The sequence below is a fragment of the Oryzias latipes genome, chromosome 9 (genome assembly GCF_002234675.1).
Source record: "Oryzias latipes chromosome 9, ASM223467v1".
Lineage (NCBI taxonomy): Eukaryota > Metazoa > Chordata > Actinopteri > Beloniformes > Adrianichthyidae > Oryzias > Oryzias latipes.
Window position 1 is genome coordinate 21,665,586 of NC_019867.2, and position 17,958 is coordinate 21,683,543.

Genomic DNA, 17,958 nt, shown 5'->3' on the forward strand with positions numbered 1-17,958 from the left:
TATTCGGATTTATTAAACCGTGCGCACGCACATCCTACGCATCTTTCCCTTTATAAATCACAACCGATTCTAAATGCAGCGCAGCTTTTGCGGCTACATGACACGCCCATAGTTGCCCATAAATAGTCCGTGAAACGCCCACAAATTAATATTCATGGCTTGCTAAATCATGGCAAACACAGAGAGGAAATCAAAAAAACGTAACTTCACTCAATGTGAAGTAGAAGTTATCGTTGGCGAGGTGGAAAAGAGGATAAAACGTTTTTTGGAGGGCACAGTGTGGGCATTACTAATGCCAAAAAGGCACGTGAGCGGCAAACGGTGGCAGACGCCGTAAATGCTGTAGCCTCACAACCTCGGACCGTGGCCGAAATAAAAAAGAAATGAAAGAAATGATCGGACATCAAAGTCGAGGCAAAAAAACGTCTAGCGCTGCATCGGCAGAGTGTGTCCGCCACGTGGGGGGGTGGGGGTGGGGGACCGGAGCTGACCCCTCTTGATGAGAAACTGGCCGCTATTATTGGGGAATCCCTATTAAGTCCCCCTTATCGGCGTCCTCCTCCGCCTCAGTCACCTGACTGAGACGGAGGGGACGCCGACGCGCCAAGGTCAGGTAAGAGAAATACCGTAATTTCCGGACTACAAGCCGCTACTTTTTTCCTGCGCTCACAGCCCTGCGGCTTATTCTGTGACGCGGCTAATTTATGGATTTGATTGGCGGCCGCCATGTACGTATATTCGGGCTCGGTGAATGGTTTTGTATGCGCCATCCACCACCAAGCACAAGTCATTTTTTTTAACACACCTCTGAGCAGCCAAACAGCATGGAGGTCACTTCAGGTCTGAAGCTGTGTCCGAATTACCGCCCTAACCCCTAACTACTAAAACCCTATATAGTGCGGCACTATATAGTTCTCTATATAGTTCTCTGAATTTTCAAAGCAATTCGGACACCCGTGCTCACTAGTTTTCTCTTTCGGGTGTTTTCAAATGGCGCTTGGCACGAAAACAAAGCGGCGCATTACCGCCACCACCTGGTCTGGAGGGGAACTACTTCTATTCAACGCCGAGAATGACACCCATTTGTCAAAGTAAAAATATAATAAATATGAACATATTATGAAGACTATTTATGAATCTGCTGTGAAAACGTGGCTGATTTATAAAAAATAAGATTACAAACACATTGGTGTAGATTTTATGTATTTGTTGATAAATAAACCCTCAAGTCATTAGTCCATGGCAATATTTATTTTTGTGCCGCTGAACGATTTACGGGCTCTTGCGAGGAAGCATTTTTTTTCTGTAGTTTTATCTTCTACCTTACTGAAAATAGCTTTATATATGAATCTGTCCGTGTTCCTGGCAATAATTCAACCGTTTTTCGTGAGATCAAACCAAAAACGAGCAGATATGCAGAATCACAGGACAGCAAGGAGGAGGAACAGACGTCTCAGAAGATTTCCTCTGGGTGCTCAAGGTTATACAGTCTGCTGGGTAAGAGTTTAACATTCTTTTTCAACACTGGATTATGAACTGTATAGTCTAAATACATGAAACACTTGTGAGATCAAAGTTTAGTATTTTTTATTCAGAGTCAAACCATATCACTTGTTTTAAACAAAAATACTTTAATTTTTAAATATTTATATAAAAATCCAAAAACCCAGCCAAAAAAACCCACGAGATTTTCCAGCATTTATAAATACGTCATAAACTAAAATTTAAGACATCAGAATAAAATGAAACATTAAAAAAAAATCAGATTTAATTTTCTCAATGAAATAATTATTTTTCTATTTTACAGGGTCTTCCACGTCTCTACTGCTTTGCCAACATAAAGGTGTCTGTCGTGGCCCTTCACGCTGACGGTCAGTCCCACACAAGACCAGACCGGCAGACCCGCAGATCGGTTGACCTGCAGGACCATTGAGCATCTGGTGGATTAGCTTTGGGTTCCTCACACGCTGGGGGGGTGTACAGGAGACTGAGGTCCTGGTGTTTCTTTTCTGGCTGGCGTGTGGCACATCTTACGGTGTGGTAACCAGGGCCTTTGACATGCCACGGTCCACTGTGAGCGACGTTGTCCACAGGACGGCAGACCGGATCCTCCAGCTGATGAGCAGGGTCACCCAGCATCCAGTGGGAATGAATTGCCATTAGTCACCTCAGGTTTTTTAGCAGCTCGCTTGGTCTTCCACCTTCCAAAAGGTCGTGGGGAACACTGATGGCTGCCACATAAGAATAAAGGCCCTAAAAGAAAATGCAGCTTGTTATTTTAACAGGAAGCTTTTTTATTCCATTCAACTGCAGGCTGTACGTGACTAATGCCAAATTTAGAGATATTTTTGTTGGGAATCAAGGATCAGTCCTCAGTTCACAGGTTCTACGTAAAAGCCCAATTTATGTAAATAAAACATTACCCACCTGAAGGATCCTTTTGGGTGATGGTGGGTATCCCTGCATTCTTCATCCCATCACGCAGCTGACACCCTACAGGGAACCCATGAGGAATGCGCTTCAGGCCCGTTACAACCAGCACCACGCCAAGGCATGCTCTGTGGTGGAGAGAGCATTTGGCATTATGAAGATGAGGAGGAGAGCAATATTTCTGGGGGCACTGGAAGTAAAACCAACCTTTGCAATGAAAATCATTGCCTGCAGTCCAGTTCTGCACAATCTGTGCATCAGCGAAGGGGACTGCTTGGAGCCACAGATGTTGAGCCACAGCAGGAACCAGTAGGACGGGTAAAGTGGCGTCCGTCTGCGAGGACAAATCTCTGCTTTCCTTTCAGCTCCAACTGTGACACACATGACTCTAGAAGACCAGGATTATTGTTAAGATGTATAAAAATAAATGTTAACATATAAAACGAAAATGTAAATATGTACATTTGATATTTATATGAAAATTCTTTTGAGATTGTTAAAAATGGCTCAGATTTAAATAATGCATGTAAATAATTCATTTTTGTTACTGCATTTATTAAACAAATTGCAAAAACAACGACGACGTTACATTTTGTGAACAATATTTTAAACTCAGGTAAGCTTAACAGACTCTCCTGTCACTCTTTGTCCCTTCGTGCTCTTTCCTCCTCTCCTCTTTCAACAACAACCCTTACCCCAACATGACAACGATTACAGTTTAATGATAAATAAATACAAATCTGATGAAGTGTGTCTTACTCCCATCCGGCACGAGCTTGCCTGAAAACAAACAGGCTATCTTTCTCCATCCACAGATGGATCAGATTTTCCTTATCCTCGTCAGTCCCTACATATATAAACACATTTAAAAGATGTGTTAATAACTTATTACTACGGTTAGAACTCACTCATTTTTTTATGTAATATCAACAGCGTTTGTTTTTAGCATTCGGCGCTAATTCGCGCTAGCGTTAGCTTTAGCATTACCGAAATTGATAAGCTTCCAAACAATGTAGGTTGTCGATTGAGGAATATAACATATTAAACACATCATCTTACGTATTTACAAATATATTTTACAACAGATACTTGATACTTTTGAATATACTTACATTTTTAAGTCATCTTTCTCGCGCAACCGTCCGCCATCTTGGAATAATTCAAGCGCGGTGTATTGTGGGTCACACGCAATGCATTCTGGTATGAATGCAGTGCATTCTGGGCAATATTCGCCGATCGAGTGAGCATCGATCCACACTGGTTTTTCGTAGAGAAATCTGGGAAATTTCTAGTGCACGTGATTTTTGAACTGTAGATTCGGACAGCACTACAAAATGGCGACCGCACTATATAGTGCACTATATAGGGGTTAGGGCGGTAATTCGGACACAGCCTTAGACACTTCAGTCATGGTTCAACAAAAAGAAACACGGATGCCCGGCCGCATCCCAGAATCCTTTGGTGCCATTAGACCCAACGTGCACTTGATCGCCGCTACAATATGATAAAGCTTTGAAGTTAAAAGCAATCGTTAAAAGCAGCGTGAAAAAATCCCCCATCAGTAAATGGAAATGCCGGTCAGGTGCGTGACGGAGAGAACAGCGCATGCTCAGAAGTGTATTTACCTCTGAGTCATAGTGACTCGGCTGGCTGCACGTAAATATGTGTGAATAACACATATTTACGTGCGCCTCAGCGCGAGCGTATCGCGCTGAGGCGCGCACTATTTTACTGATGTTTTTTAACCAGCCCCGTTAGTACCATAATGCTGCCGCGACACAAGTGGAAGGAGAGCTGTTCCTTTTCACCCCTCCATGCACTGCTGCTCCTTGCTCATTCTTAAACACGAACAACAGTGTGGCGAGCCGGGCGTTGGCCCCGCCTTTAGCCCCTAAGACTCATGGGAAATGGGGGATCGCGGATGTAAATTTCCTCATCATAACTGAGGGATGTAATGTTGATTATATGGTTACTGTTAGTAATTTTATGTATGATACCTAGTTTGTCAATAAGTTAAAAAAAAAAAAAAAAAAAAACAAAAAAAAAACCCATAACTGAGGAACTTGTGAACAGAATAGAGGTCCATGCTGTTTCAGATGTGGGTGTAATTAGATACATGAGCTTGAGACAAGGCCAGTACCTGCCCACAGTGTGGTAATGAGCCATGCACACTCTGGTAGTCAGGACGCGCTTTGTCGAGGCAGTGGCTTGTATACTGATGCGCACGTTAAAATAGGTGGGTGCGGCTTGGGTGCGCTTTATAACCCGGAATTTAAGGTAATTAAAATGAATGCAGTCAAGTCACATGTATGCAGGCTACACAATTACAGATTATTAATATAGAACAATTTTATTTTAGTTGCTGGGTGTTCCAGCGGGGCCAGTGGTTACGATGCTGCAGCTGAGCAGCCATCTGGACCCAGCGTCTCCACGGCACGCGGCTCTCAACCCTCCAGCAGTGGACGTTTCCTCACTAATGCAGTCCTTGAAATGCAGAGGGAAGTCAGTAGTTCAATCAGAGAGGTGGCCAAGGAGTTGGGCGAAATCAAGATCGCCCTGACTGAAATAAACTGCACGATGAGGGAATTCTTAAATAAATAATATTTTCCACACCTCTTTTTCTTTATAAGCGACGCATCACTTCCAAACGCTGGCGCACAGCAGCAGCATTTGGCTCAAATGCGTGGGGATGGGGTTCAGGGTCGGGGCCAACACAGCAATCAGCGCCAGGGGGTAGAGGCACGTTTTTAAGCTGTGCCACATTGTGTAGCACAGCACATGCCAGCACGATTTGGCACACACTGTCACTTTCACGTGTTTCTTCTATCTGCCGACGGTGTCGCCATTTCTCATTTCACCCGTTTTTGTGCGTACGCCTGGGTCAGAGCTTGCGTGGAGGACCGCACATTTTCCCGTCAAGTTTGCTTTTTATAAATCTCAACTATTGCGTAGAGAGTGGCGTACGCCTTCTTTTGTGCGTACGCAACGTTTATAAATGAGGCCCCAGGACATTAGAGGATGTTAGGAAGGCAGTGAGGGGAGTTATCTCTCACGGGCAAATGATGGAAGTTCAGAGAGTTTATCATCTGAATGGCATTAAATGTCAGAAAGCATGTATGACTGCTATGAAAGCAGACTGGGCAAAAGTAAAGGAATCCTATGAATGATGACGATCCACCCAGACCTCTTCCGCATAACAGTTAAGAGTTGGTTCAAAGTCTTACACTTTTAGGACAAAGAATTAGAGAAGCATTTCCAATGAGACCTGATTATGGAAAGATTGGTCAAACTAAAAAAAAAAATGGAGAGTTAGTGTCTGATTTTAGAGTCAGATTTGAAGAAGTTTTAAAGCTAACAGTGGACTCAGAGATAATGATAATGATGAAAGTCCCTATAGACAGCAGCTGAAACAAGCTTTACTGCAAGCTATGAGACCAGAGATTGCAGACTGGATAAGGAAGCATTACATTGATCTACCTACAGGAGCGCTACAACAGTTTATGAATTTTGCTGTTCATGCAGAAAAAGTGATGGTGAATAAAAAGAAATTTAGGAATCAAAGTGCAGTTACATTTTGGCAGGAGGAAAGTAGTGATGTGTTTTTTGGAAGGAATGTGAAGAGAGGAAGAGATCGTGGTCGTGGAAAAGGAAATTTTAAAGGAAGTTTTAGAGGAAGGTTTAGAGGAAGTGGCAACAGAGGGTCAGAGCAAGTTGATGATGGATGTTGGATTTGTGGACAGAGAGATCATTGGGAGAGAGAGATTGTCCTGAAAGGAAGAAATCAGATTGACTAGATGGTAAAAGAAATGACAAGATAAAAGATGAATCAGAACTAGAAATTCAACCAATTGGTGATGAATTTTTAGATCTCACTGAAAGAGAAATAGTTTTTGTTGATGGGTCAGCAAAGAAAGTGGAAACAGGCAGAAATAAAGTAGGCTATGCTGTTGTAACTCAAGATAAGGTTCTGTAGGACCCCTGCGTGGAAATTACTCAGCACAATCAGCAGAGTTGACAGCTTTAACTGAAGCATGCAAACTGTTTAAAGATAAGCCAGTTACGATCTATACTGATAGCCAATATGCGTTTGCTACAGTGCATTTGTTTTGTCAACAGTGGAAGAACTCAGGGTTAAAAACGTCAACAGGAAAACCAGTAACGCATGTAGACTTACTGAAAGAATTGTTAACTGCTATAATGTTACCATCTAAAGTAGCAAGATGTAAATGTGAGACACACACACGAAGAACAGATCATATTTCTAAAGGAAGTGCCTTTGCAGATGCAACAGAAAAGCAAGCTGCAATAAAAGATGTAGAAATATGCACAAATGAGGATGTGACTGCAGATGCACCCGCTGATGTTTTAAAAGAAATGCAACACAGCGCACCACAACAAGAAAAGATCTATGGTTGAAAAAAGGAGCAAAGTTAGAACAAGGTCTTTATGTCAGCACAGAAGGAAAACCTATTTTACCAAAATCCATGTACAAATGGGCAGCAATTTTGAGTCATGGGCCTTGCCATGATTCAACAGGGGGGATGGTGAACTTATTAGAGAAATATTATACAACTTATGGATTTATTCTCTATTCAAAAATCTTTTTGTAAATCAAGTGATAGACAAAATGGCTCAACATCTTTGTATTGATTTAAAGAGACATTGTAGTTATAACCCACAGAGTGCAGGATTAGTTGAGAGAACTAATGGCACTATCAAATCAAAGTTAAAGAAATGCATGGAAGAGACAAACAGACAGTGGCCTGACTGCATAGACTTAGTTCAGCTAAGCATGCGTATCACACGCACAGCAGGTCAACCTTTAACGCCTTTTGAAATGTTATATGGACGTTCTTATGGGTTACCAGACCCTGATCCTACACAGCAACATTCTCCAGATGATGATGCAAATTTAGTGGATTATTTCAGGAAAATGTTTACCACTAAAGATGTGCAAAGGACAAATCAAGTGCCAGATTCCTTTTTATCTCCACAGGACACCTCACCAGTGCAGGTTGGTGACTGGGTGTTTGTGGAGGCCATAAAAAGGAAGTGTTGGTCCAGCCCACGGGGGGAAGGGCCATTCCAAGTCCTGCTGACTACACCAACAGCTGTAAAGATTGCTGAAAGGACGTTTTGGATCCATCTATCACACTGCAAGAAAAAGCATCTGGGTGAGGCTAATTCCAACTGCTAGGTGGGGAAGTCTGACTACAAAGGGAGGCAGCCGTATAGAAGCTGCTTGTCTCAACGTCAGTGAAACCGGGAGATCCACCTAGTCTTAGGGAAGAAAGCACACCAGATCTCTTTTGCACTACACGGATCCTACACTGTTAGAGGACTTGAGGAGGTGATGTGCTAGTAACCTCTCCCTCCCGAAGATAGGCACATATCCACCATGGCGTGTCAAACTGGGCTAAGAGACAGTTTATTTTGTTTAATGTTCCTGCTACTCCTGACAGGAGCCACCACAAGGATTTGGTTCTTTTGGAATCATTATCCACCTGCAAGAAGAACCACCAACGAGGAAAGAAACATTTCTCGGCGATGGCTGAGTATTGATGAACATGATGTTTTGAATAGTCCAAAAATGAACATAACTCACCTGTATATGACAAATTCTTGGTATAGGTATGTTGTGTTACTGGCTAAGGAAAGGGATAGATCTGATTGTTATGTTTGTTCTGTAATTCCAACTTCATCACTACATCCTAATTTACAGGCAAAGAAATTTTCTGAGTGGAAAAGCGACTGTGTTATTGAATATAGTACCAGAGGGTATAGTAGTACTGGAGCCGTCACCACTTCAAATGGTACTCTTGTAAGACCGAGTTGTAAGAGTTTGTATCAGTTTAAAAAACTGAAATTGAAAAAACCATTAGCTCCATATGCTAGTGTGGAACCAGGAACTGTGTTTTCACATTGCATAACTAACAATGGCACAAAGTTTTTAGGAACTTTGCCAACAAAGATGTGTCGTGAACTTCTTGTTCCCTTCACAGTCCAGATAATCAATGACAGAGTTTCCCATGGTTATGCTGTTCCCTGCCCTGGAGGACGTTGTGTTGAATCTAATCCAGATTTAATTCCAGGTAACAATGGTACTTTTGTGGTTGATCAAATGTTTTGGTTATGTGGGCAGGCCCTCTACCTCAGTCTGCCTAGAGACTGGAGTGGGATTTGTGTTGCTGTAAAGGTCACAGGTCACACTTTCATAGTTTCTGCAGTCCATGAGCCTCACCTGCGTCACAGACGTAACCTTATTGATGTCAAGCCACATGATTCCATTTGGGGATCAGATGTTCCTGAAGACCATAAACACTGGAATACTGGGGAAAAGGTAACTATGGCATTGTTTCCCTGAGTGGGAAATGCTACAAACGCTCTCAGAATTGAGACCATTGATTATTGATTAGGTTTATTTTTGAACGCTACAACTAAAGCATTTAAAGGCTATAATGAAGAAATGTCAAACATGAGACTTATGGTTCCACAGAACAGATTGGTTTTGGACTTATTGGTTGCTCAGGAGGGAGGTGTTTGTAAAATGTTAAATCATACCTGTTGTACATTTATTCCTGACAACACAGATGAAGGTCACAGCATCACTGAAGCATTACATCAACTTGAAAAGGTTCAGCAGGCAATGCAGGATGACAGGAAACCCCAATCTTGGGATTTCTTCTCCTGGTTTGCTTTTGGTTCCTGGTGGCAACTTTTGTTAAAAATAGTGACACCTATTCTTATGGTACTGATCCCATGTTGTGTGTTCACTATGTGCATTTTTCCTTGTATTCAATCTATGATTTCCAGAGCAGTGAATGGTGGAGTAAAAAGTGTTCTTATGATTTAAGAATACAACTTGTTATTAAAGGGAGAACAAGATGACTGTAATGATTTTGAAACTGAAATGACTTGAGAGAGAAAAAAAAGAACTTCTCATCTGAGTGTAAATTGAAAGTGTTATGAAAATGAAGATGTCACAGAAAACTGAAAAGAGATGTGATATTGGATGTGAGATTTTGACATTTATCAATGATAAAAAGGAGGGAGTATGTGAAGGAATTTGTTTTATTATTATCATTGCTTAAATATATTTGGTGAAATGTATGTTTAAATGTTAACTCAGATTGACCTTTTTACCTCTTCTGAAAACAGTTCTGTGTGTTTGTTCATCTGCTTCTCATCCCCAGCTAAGAGGGGGTTTTACGACACACTGTCCTCAGCTGATAAGGAATACTGTTTGAAGTTAGAATCCACCAAATGGGTCATTGTATGACACCCCCTAATGAACTTTTTCTCTTTGTCTTGAAAATGTTACCTCCTTCTTGTGTTCTTAATAAAAGCAGCACGAGGAGAGGCAGACCTTTGAGAAGAGAAGCGTGGTAGACGTTCGTTTTCTGTCACTCTTGCTCCTCTCCCTCGTGCATGAGAAACTTGATTCTTGTTGTGGTTTGTTGTTTATAATTGTGTTTTTCTTTAATGTCTAGATGCATTTATCTGACACCACTCATAAGTGGAAAGGCTACAACAATGAAAATTGGCAATGAAAATAGTGTTTTTGATGTTTTTAACATATTCTTTGTGGTATTTTTTGATTAAGAACATATATAAAGAATAGTAAGCTCAAAATTGCATTTCTGAGTATTTCTTTATTCAAATCCTTGTGAATCAGAAGCAGACAAAAAATGGTGTTTGAAAAAGATTGTTTTTGTAACGTAAAAAATACGCAGAGCAGCATGGATGTGTAAAGGATTTTAAAGGGGCAGGAGCTCAAAGTCGGAAAAGGGCAGCAAAAACATTTTTTGTCTTTTACACGTCATGGAAATTAAGTAAAATTTTAAAATAAAGTATTAATATATTTAGCTATGTGACATTTGTAGGGGAAAGTAATACAAATTACCTTTTTTTATATAAACAAATTAGTCTCAACATTAATTCATTTATTTTATCACAGACTTGGAAGACATAGAAAGCAATAAAACACTGGAGGGTATCTATTTAGGCATTGTGTTACAGGCATAACTAACACAAATCAAGTGTAGACGCCATAACCCTTGTGCTATCCTAGGCACTTTAACATTGGGAGTTGGGTCATCTAGACAGTGCGCTGAACCTTTTTTCTTCAATGATTTGTGATCTTCACCGGTGTCCATGGATTACATGAAATCTTTCCACCTTTATCCACCTTTGTCATGGTAAGAATAACACGTCAATGCAAGGATAGGGTCATCTAAGATAGCAAAAGGGTTTTAATGCCAGAGATGACCATTTTGCAGTCAGTGTGTTATTCAGTTTACAGCCAGTAGGGGGAGCCGGGGTTTCACTCTGTGGTTCACTGGTGGTCACGCAGCAGATGCATGTCAGTCTCAATTTTGGAATGGAGTCAAACAGTTTTTTGACTTTGCCAAGTTCTTCTCGTTAATTTGCATAAATATTTATTCAGTTTTTCCCTTAAGTTCACTGTGGATTATTGTTCATTTTTCAACCTGAAGAAAAGGAATTAAAGATTTTTCTCTTTTACTTTTGGAATGTGGATTTTTATTGGATCGTTGGATAAGGACGAGAGCTGCAGGAGCGTCAAAACTGAGGACTTAACACTGGAACTATACATCCTATACAGTCAAAAAACTTGGCTCTTTATTGCTGTACTGCACAACCATACTGACATTGGACAAGAAAAGGAGCAGGAAATCGCTGGAAGTAAGTAACTGCTACAGTTTCTCTGAACCGTCAATCAAGGATCAAAGAGCCAAATGCCTTTTATGTTTTCCTAATATGGAGGATCAAACAGTGAAAAACGGACTATAAAAATGACTGAGAGCCTTGGAAGATTATATATCTAGAAAAGTTCAAGCACGCAGAAGTAAGCTTGCACAATTAACAAGCATGACAAAGGAAATCGATCTATTAATGGAAGATGATGCAAATGTGGACATTGTAAACAACAAGTTGCGCATTGATTTTCATAACTTGCACCAAGAGTTTGTTGATTTAAATGAGGATTTGCAAAGGCATATGGATCAAAAGGATTATTTAAAAGATCAAAGAAGTTGGTTTGAACCTAAAAACCAAACATTTAACCAGTTCTTTTGGAAATGTGAAGAATGGATGAAAGAGGTGACAAAACGCTCACAAATGGCTGAAGAATGCAATACGGAGATAAAACCCTCAGATAGCAGATCTACATCCTCAAAGAGGAGCAGTAAGCATCACCACAAGTCACCTTCAGAGAGTGGAACTTCATCGTCTTCATCTTCTTCTGTAAGATTGCAAGCTGCAAAAGAGCAAGCATCACTAAAGGCAAAGGCTGCTGCTTTTATGGAAAGACTAGCCATAGAGAGAGAAGAAGCGGAATGGCACACCCAAAGAAAAATAAGAGACGCAGAACACGAAGTTCAAGAGAAAAGGAAGGAAACTGAGCTAAAGGCTAGAATAGAGCTACATGCAATACAGGCTGCTCTCGCTGAATCAGGTGCAAAAATGGATGTGTTACAGAAATTTGAACAAACATTTTCAGAGGGAAGTGTTGCAGCCAGAAAATTCCACATTCATTTACTTAAATTAAGGCATGGTCCATGAAAGATGTGAAAACATTTCTTATTTTAGTTATTAACTATATTCGTTTATTTTGAAAAGACAGCAGTGTCTCCATGTTTGCAATGTGCGCATGTGCAAAATTGAGATCGCTTTGATGTGTATGCCATCACATTTTCTTGTCTTGCTCTGGCTGCCTCAGAAGAGAGCACTAAATATAAAAATACACAAAGTCCGGGGTGAATAAAGTTGCCAAAAAGAAGACGAAGTCCTGTCTGTTTTCAAGGGTGCAACATAAATTTGGTGTTTCCGCCCGGTTGGAGTGCTTTCTGCAACGAGGTCCATTCAAAAAGACACGTGAGTGACCGCCATGATGCCAGCTTTACTAGCTTAGCCTGCTAAAGTGTTTGAAGTTGTCTTGCAAAAACGAAAACGGCAAAAATAAAGACTCTGCGACCATGTCTACCAGTGTAAAGATAGCAGCTGCATGGGAGAGTGTCTATGACGAAATAGAGGAAAAGCTCATGACGTCTGTTCCGGAGTTAAACGAAGCCTGTCAATCACTTGGGGTTCCTGTCAGCGAGCGTGAGAAAGACTTACCTCGTAAGCTGAGGAGACAAATCCTGCAGTTCATAGAAAGTGAAGAAGTAACATCACTTGAAGATGAGGGAATGTCTTTGCTAGAAGCATTTAATGACAAGATTGATGAGCTCAGTGGCGGTTTTTGATATGGGCGATGTGGGCGGTACTTCATAGGGGGGCAAATGCCGTGCCCGATGCGTTACAATGTACTACTATATTCAAAGAGGCAACTTTGCGTTTTTAATTTGAAATTGCTTCAGCTGCCGACACTTAACACTTTAAATTTGACACATCAGACTATTAAGAATGTCTTAATCCTGTTTCCTCTTCACACTTATGGTGCAAAAAAAAAGATGAAATAACTCAGAGTGAAACAACGTAAAACAGGCACATGAAAAAGAATTAGGCAAAACAAACACCCGTGCTCAACCAAATTTCGACAAAAGCAGGCAATGGGGATTATTTCCCACAATTACTTGCTCCGACACAGCAGACCCGACGCGCACGTTTTTTTTTTTTTTTTTTTTAATTTATTTATTTATTTATTTATTTATTTTTTTTATTGAACAATTGCAACATACAAAACAAGAAAATACAACAATTATGCACATATAATGTACAATAGAATTCTGAATACAGAACAAACATGTTGCATTCTTTAAAAAATACTAATTATTAATAATAAACACAAAAGGGAATAAGAAATAAAAAGAAACAAAAAAAAAAAAAAAGAGAAAAGAGAAAATGCGAGAGTAAATCTATGTCAGCAGTCCAAAAGATTTACAGATGCTAATTGTTGCGCACGTGACCACCGCCCGCTGCAAGATGCTTGCGGCCACACCTCTTTGCGGTAGTCTTTGGAACATAAGTCAAAAAACTCGAGAGGGGGGCGCAACTCGCCGGTAGCTGGCTGAATCACACTAACAGGTGATTGGGAGTCTTTTTCTATCTGACAATCAACTCTGGCCGCAGCTGCGCCTCCCGTCATAGAGACGGAGCCGCGTGTGTAAAAGGGAAGGGGAGGGGGAGGGGGAGGGGTTGTTACGGGGGGAGAAGGGAGGAAGCACCCAGGCGCAGAGAGCGAGAGAGGACACAAAACCAAAACCACTGCAGACGGCAGGCTAGAAACTCGAAACACTAAACACTCGAAACGGGGAGAGCAGACTAACATACTGACTAACATACTATGGACCAGCCCAGGAGGAAGGGAATGACAAGACTTATATACATACAGACAACCGAGACACAGGTGAACACAATCAGGAAGGATGGGGAACCAAAGTAAAACTCACAACAAAAACGAAACAGGAAACCCTACAAAATAAGACAGGAAGTTAAACTCAAAACATGCCAGAACAAAAAGGAAACAAATTACAAGGGCAGAGAAACAGAAACCGTAACAGGGGTGGTGGGCGCAGACCATTTTTTATGGATTGAGTTTTTTTGGAGGGTTTCTACTGTTGGTGTTGCACAAATTTAGGGAAATGCCAAATATTTTTGGAGTAATCCCACTGATGAGTTCTATGATTTAGTCTTTAATGTTTTATAAGACCTAAGCATATTAATCACAATAAGTTTTTTTTTAGATCTAATCCCTCTGATATGTTTCACAAAGATACACACAGGACGTCACACATTAAGAAATTATTGCTAAAAATGAAGCAGGAGTCCAGCTCTAAAAAAAATGCTCTAAAAAACGATAAAAGAGCAAAAAAAACGGAAATATTTGATTTGTTATTTCTGATTAATATTTCCAGGCTTTCTTTGTTTTGTTCTGCAGCATGTTCATATTTGTATAATTTTGACAGAATATGTTTCTATGGAGAGCAAAATATTACAAGTTATTTAAGGTTTAACTTGTGTTCCTTAACTTGTGTTAAAAGTTTAGCTTTAGTGTGTTCAGTAAATGAACCGGCCCAAACCTTAAGCGTGTTTTTAACTGTGTGACTGAGTTTGACCCACCTGTAATACGAGTCTAGAAAATTCATGCATTTTTTGTGTAAAATGGCTAAATAGAAGATAGGGAACACAACAGAATGTTGTCAAATTTTGTATGTGTGCGGGGGGGGGGGGGGGTGCCTGTGGGGTTACTCGCCCAGGGAGTAAGTTAGTGTAGAACCGCCACTGGATGAGCTGCAAGAAAAAGACGAGCTCTGAGTTTCATTCAAAGAAAACGGCGTCTCAGCGCCACCCCGTGGCAGAAAATGGCGCTGCATCCAAAAGTGCATTTAGAGAAAATGAGTCAGTCTCAGAGTCAAACATACCTGAAACAGTTACCATAACTGAAAAAAAAAACAAAACAACATTTGTCCACCCATTTTACAGGAAGGATCTGAAAATTATAGGACAGATTGGAGATCCAAACCAAAAAGATAAATTAGGATATGCCAGTCTGGAAAGACAAGTTCAAAGAGCTCTGAAAAAGGGATATGATGAAGGAGAAGTTGTGGAGGCCATCATTCAAAACAAAACTGAAAAGCTACCTGGAGAGCAGAGTGGATTTGACCCTTCACTCTCTCAGACAAATATTGCGGACACATTACATTGAAAAAGATGCCACAGAACTTTACCACTCACTTACTTGTGCAGTGCAAGAATCCAAAGAAACTCAAAGAAAAGCCATGGATTTAAGACAGCAAGTTCTATTTGCTTCAGAAAGAGCTGAGTCTGGATTGAAATACAGTTCAGAATTAATCCAAAATCAGTTCCTTCAAACAATCATTACTGGTCTTCAAGATGACATCATCCGAGCTGATTTAAAACCATATCTGCAAAACCCACTGGTAACGGATGAGGAACTTCTGGAAAGAATGACAGCTGCATATAGCCTGGAAATGGAAAGAAGGAACAAGCTTTCAACAAAATTTAAACCAAGAATGGTTAAGGTGGCAGCTGTGGGTGAGGAGAACAGCCATCTTGATGAAAATATTCTGCCACAAGAGGCAAAGAAAAAGAGCAAACAGATTGAAACAACGAAACGTGACACACTGATGGAGAAGGTTGACCAAAGCAACAAAGATATGTGAAGCCATTCAGAATCTGTCCTCGCAAATTGCAAGTTTAAATCAGTATCCAAGACCACAAAAAGTAAAAATGAGCGATCAACGAAGCTGGAAGCCCCGTCCACAAACAAGGATAAACAAACAGTGTCAACAGTGCCAAGTGACCAACCAAGAAGGAAGATGCAACCACTGTTAAGTATGGGAGCACAGATCATTGGGCAGCTGATTGTCGCACCAAAAATGTTGCAGCTTCCACCAACAAGATCGAAATTCAATCACATGCTGAAGTAAAGATGAGCCATGTGGAGGAGCTCAACCAGAGAACACCCCATACTGGTAAGCAGCAACAAACAGCCAAGCAAGTAGGGAAGAGATGATTAGTCCGAGCCTCCCTTGGTGGCGTTGACACCACAGTGCTGTGGGATACAGGGTCACAAGTGTCAATTGTGGGAGCACACTGGAAAAAACATACCTTCCAGACACTGAAGTGAGACCAGTGGAAGAATTGCTTGAAGAAGGAGCATTAGATCTCTCAGCTGCTAATGGAACTACAATTCCATATGAAGGATGGATTGGAATTGATTTCACCCTGTCGCAAAATGCTGTGTGTGGAAGTCGTGACAAACCAGTGCTGGTTCTAATTTTGGTAGCTCGGGGTGACCTTGAACGCCACATTGGGTTTAATGTAATAGAAGAACTGGCTCTGACTAGTGAAAAGCCTGGAGGTCAAACGTTTTCTAGTCAGATGATTTGTGTGGCGAAGGGGGTTGGGGGCATCAAAAAGATTGTAAGCATGTGTGCGTAGGGAGGGCATTAGGGGTTAATGGGAGGAGGAGTCGGATAATATGGCAGGTGAGGAGGGTTGTAGAGGGTAGAGTAGTGGGGGGGGGGGTTGTGCGGTTATCTCTGGGTTGCTTGGGTCGGGTGCCGGGGCTGGCTTGTGGAGACAGGGGGGCCCTTGCTTCGTCTTTGGCCTGTGTCTTGGTGTCCGGCGCCCTGTGGCCCCCATGGCTGCCCCCATGGCTGCCCCCATGGCTGCCCCCATGGCTGCCCCCATGGCTGCCGCCTGGTATGGCCAAGCACGCCTGTCCTGTGTCCTGGGGGCCCAGACGCTGGGTTTGCGTATGCCTCTCGCCGCCTCTGCGCCTGGCTAGGTGGGTGGGCAGTCCCCTCCTTCCCCCCTCCTGGGCTGCTTGGGTCCCGTCACCTGGGGCGCTCCCAGCCTGGGGGTTTCGCCCCTCCTCCCCTGGTCTGGCTGGTTGGTCTGGGTAGGATCTGTTTCCCCTTATAAACACACGGTTCACTTCGGCAGCATGCATGTATCTCCACCCCCACGTGCACGAACGTGGGGGACGTGCTGGAACGGGCTCTCGCATGCTTCTGATTGTATTTATTTGAATTGTGTGATCATCTGATGACAGCGCGCTTTAAATGGAAAGGCAAAAGAAAAAACAATCTGGGGCTCAAAACAGAAAACGCAAGAGGGACAAAATGTAGTGTGAATGAAGAGAATCTTCTCTAAATGGTTGAGAGACAGCAGGTACGCTATAGCAATGTTAAAAAAAGGCTTGGAAATATTCAGGTAAAAACTACTAAAGTAAAATAGTCACAAAAGTGTCTTGCAGCTGTACTGAGCAAGATTTACAGTATCATTAAGCATGAAGAGAAAATAAAGACGCTTGTTTGTAGGGATTTTGTTTAAGACAGACATAAATAATTTATTTAACTAGATGTACAAAAACACTGAAAAAGTTTTTATCCAATGACTGTAACAGCACTAAATAATAGGGGTGTAAGAAAAAATCAATCCGGCAAAATATCGCGATAGTTCATTTGGCGATACTTGTGTCGATTCAAAATGCTGTCAGGACTATATTTATTTAATTATTTATGAGCGTCCTTCAGCGTCTGACTCTTGTTTTCCACTTTACCCTCCGACCGCTAGTTGGCAGAAGAGCACACGGAGCCTCTTTGAGCAGCTCTACACCGCAGCCATAGGTAGCTTGTTTCGTTGTTATGAGAAATGAACTACTTCATTTTTTTATTTTGTAATATTGTTTTTATTTTAATTTTTGGTACATTATCAAACATAATCACAAGCTTTACATCCAATTTGTACATGTGAACTAAAATAGAATAAATAAAATAGAACACAGAAAAAACAATTAAACAATAACAAGAAGAACAAAAAACAGATCAACCTCTACTAATCAGGAAATTAAAGAAAAGCCATCTTTTGATACATTTTTCAAATACAAATGCATTTTTTTTTATTTTAAATACTGAGGGTTTACAGAGTATTCTCAGTTAGTCTTGGTCATCCACAGATCCATTCTCCAAATTAAGACTCCTCACAAAACTTTTTAGAGGACCCCACATTTCTCCAAACAGTTCCAACTTTCCTTTC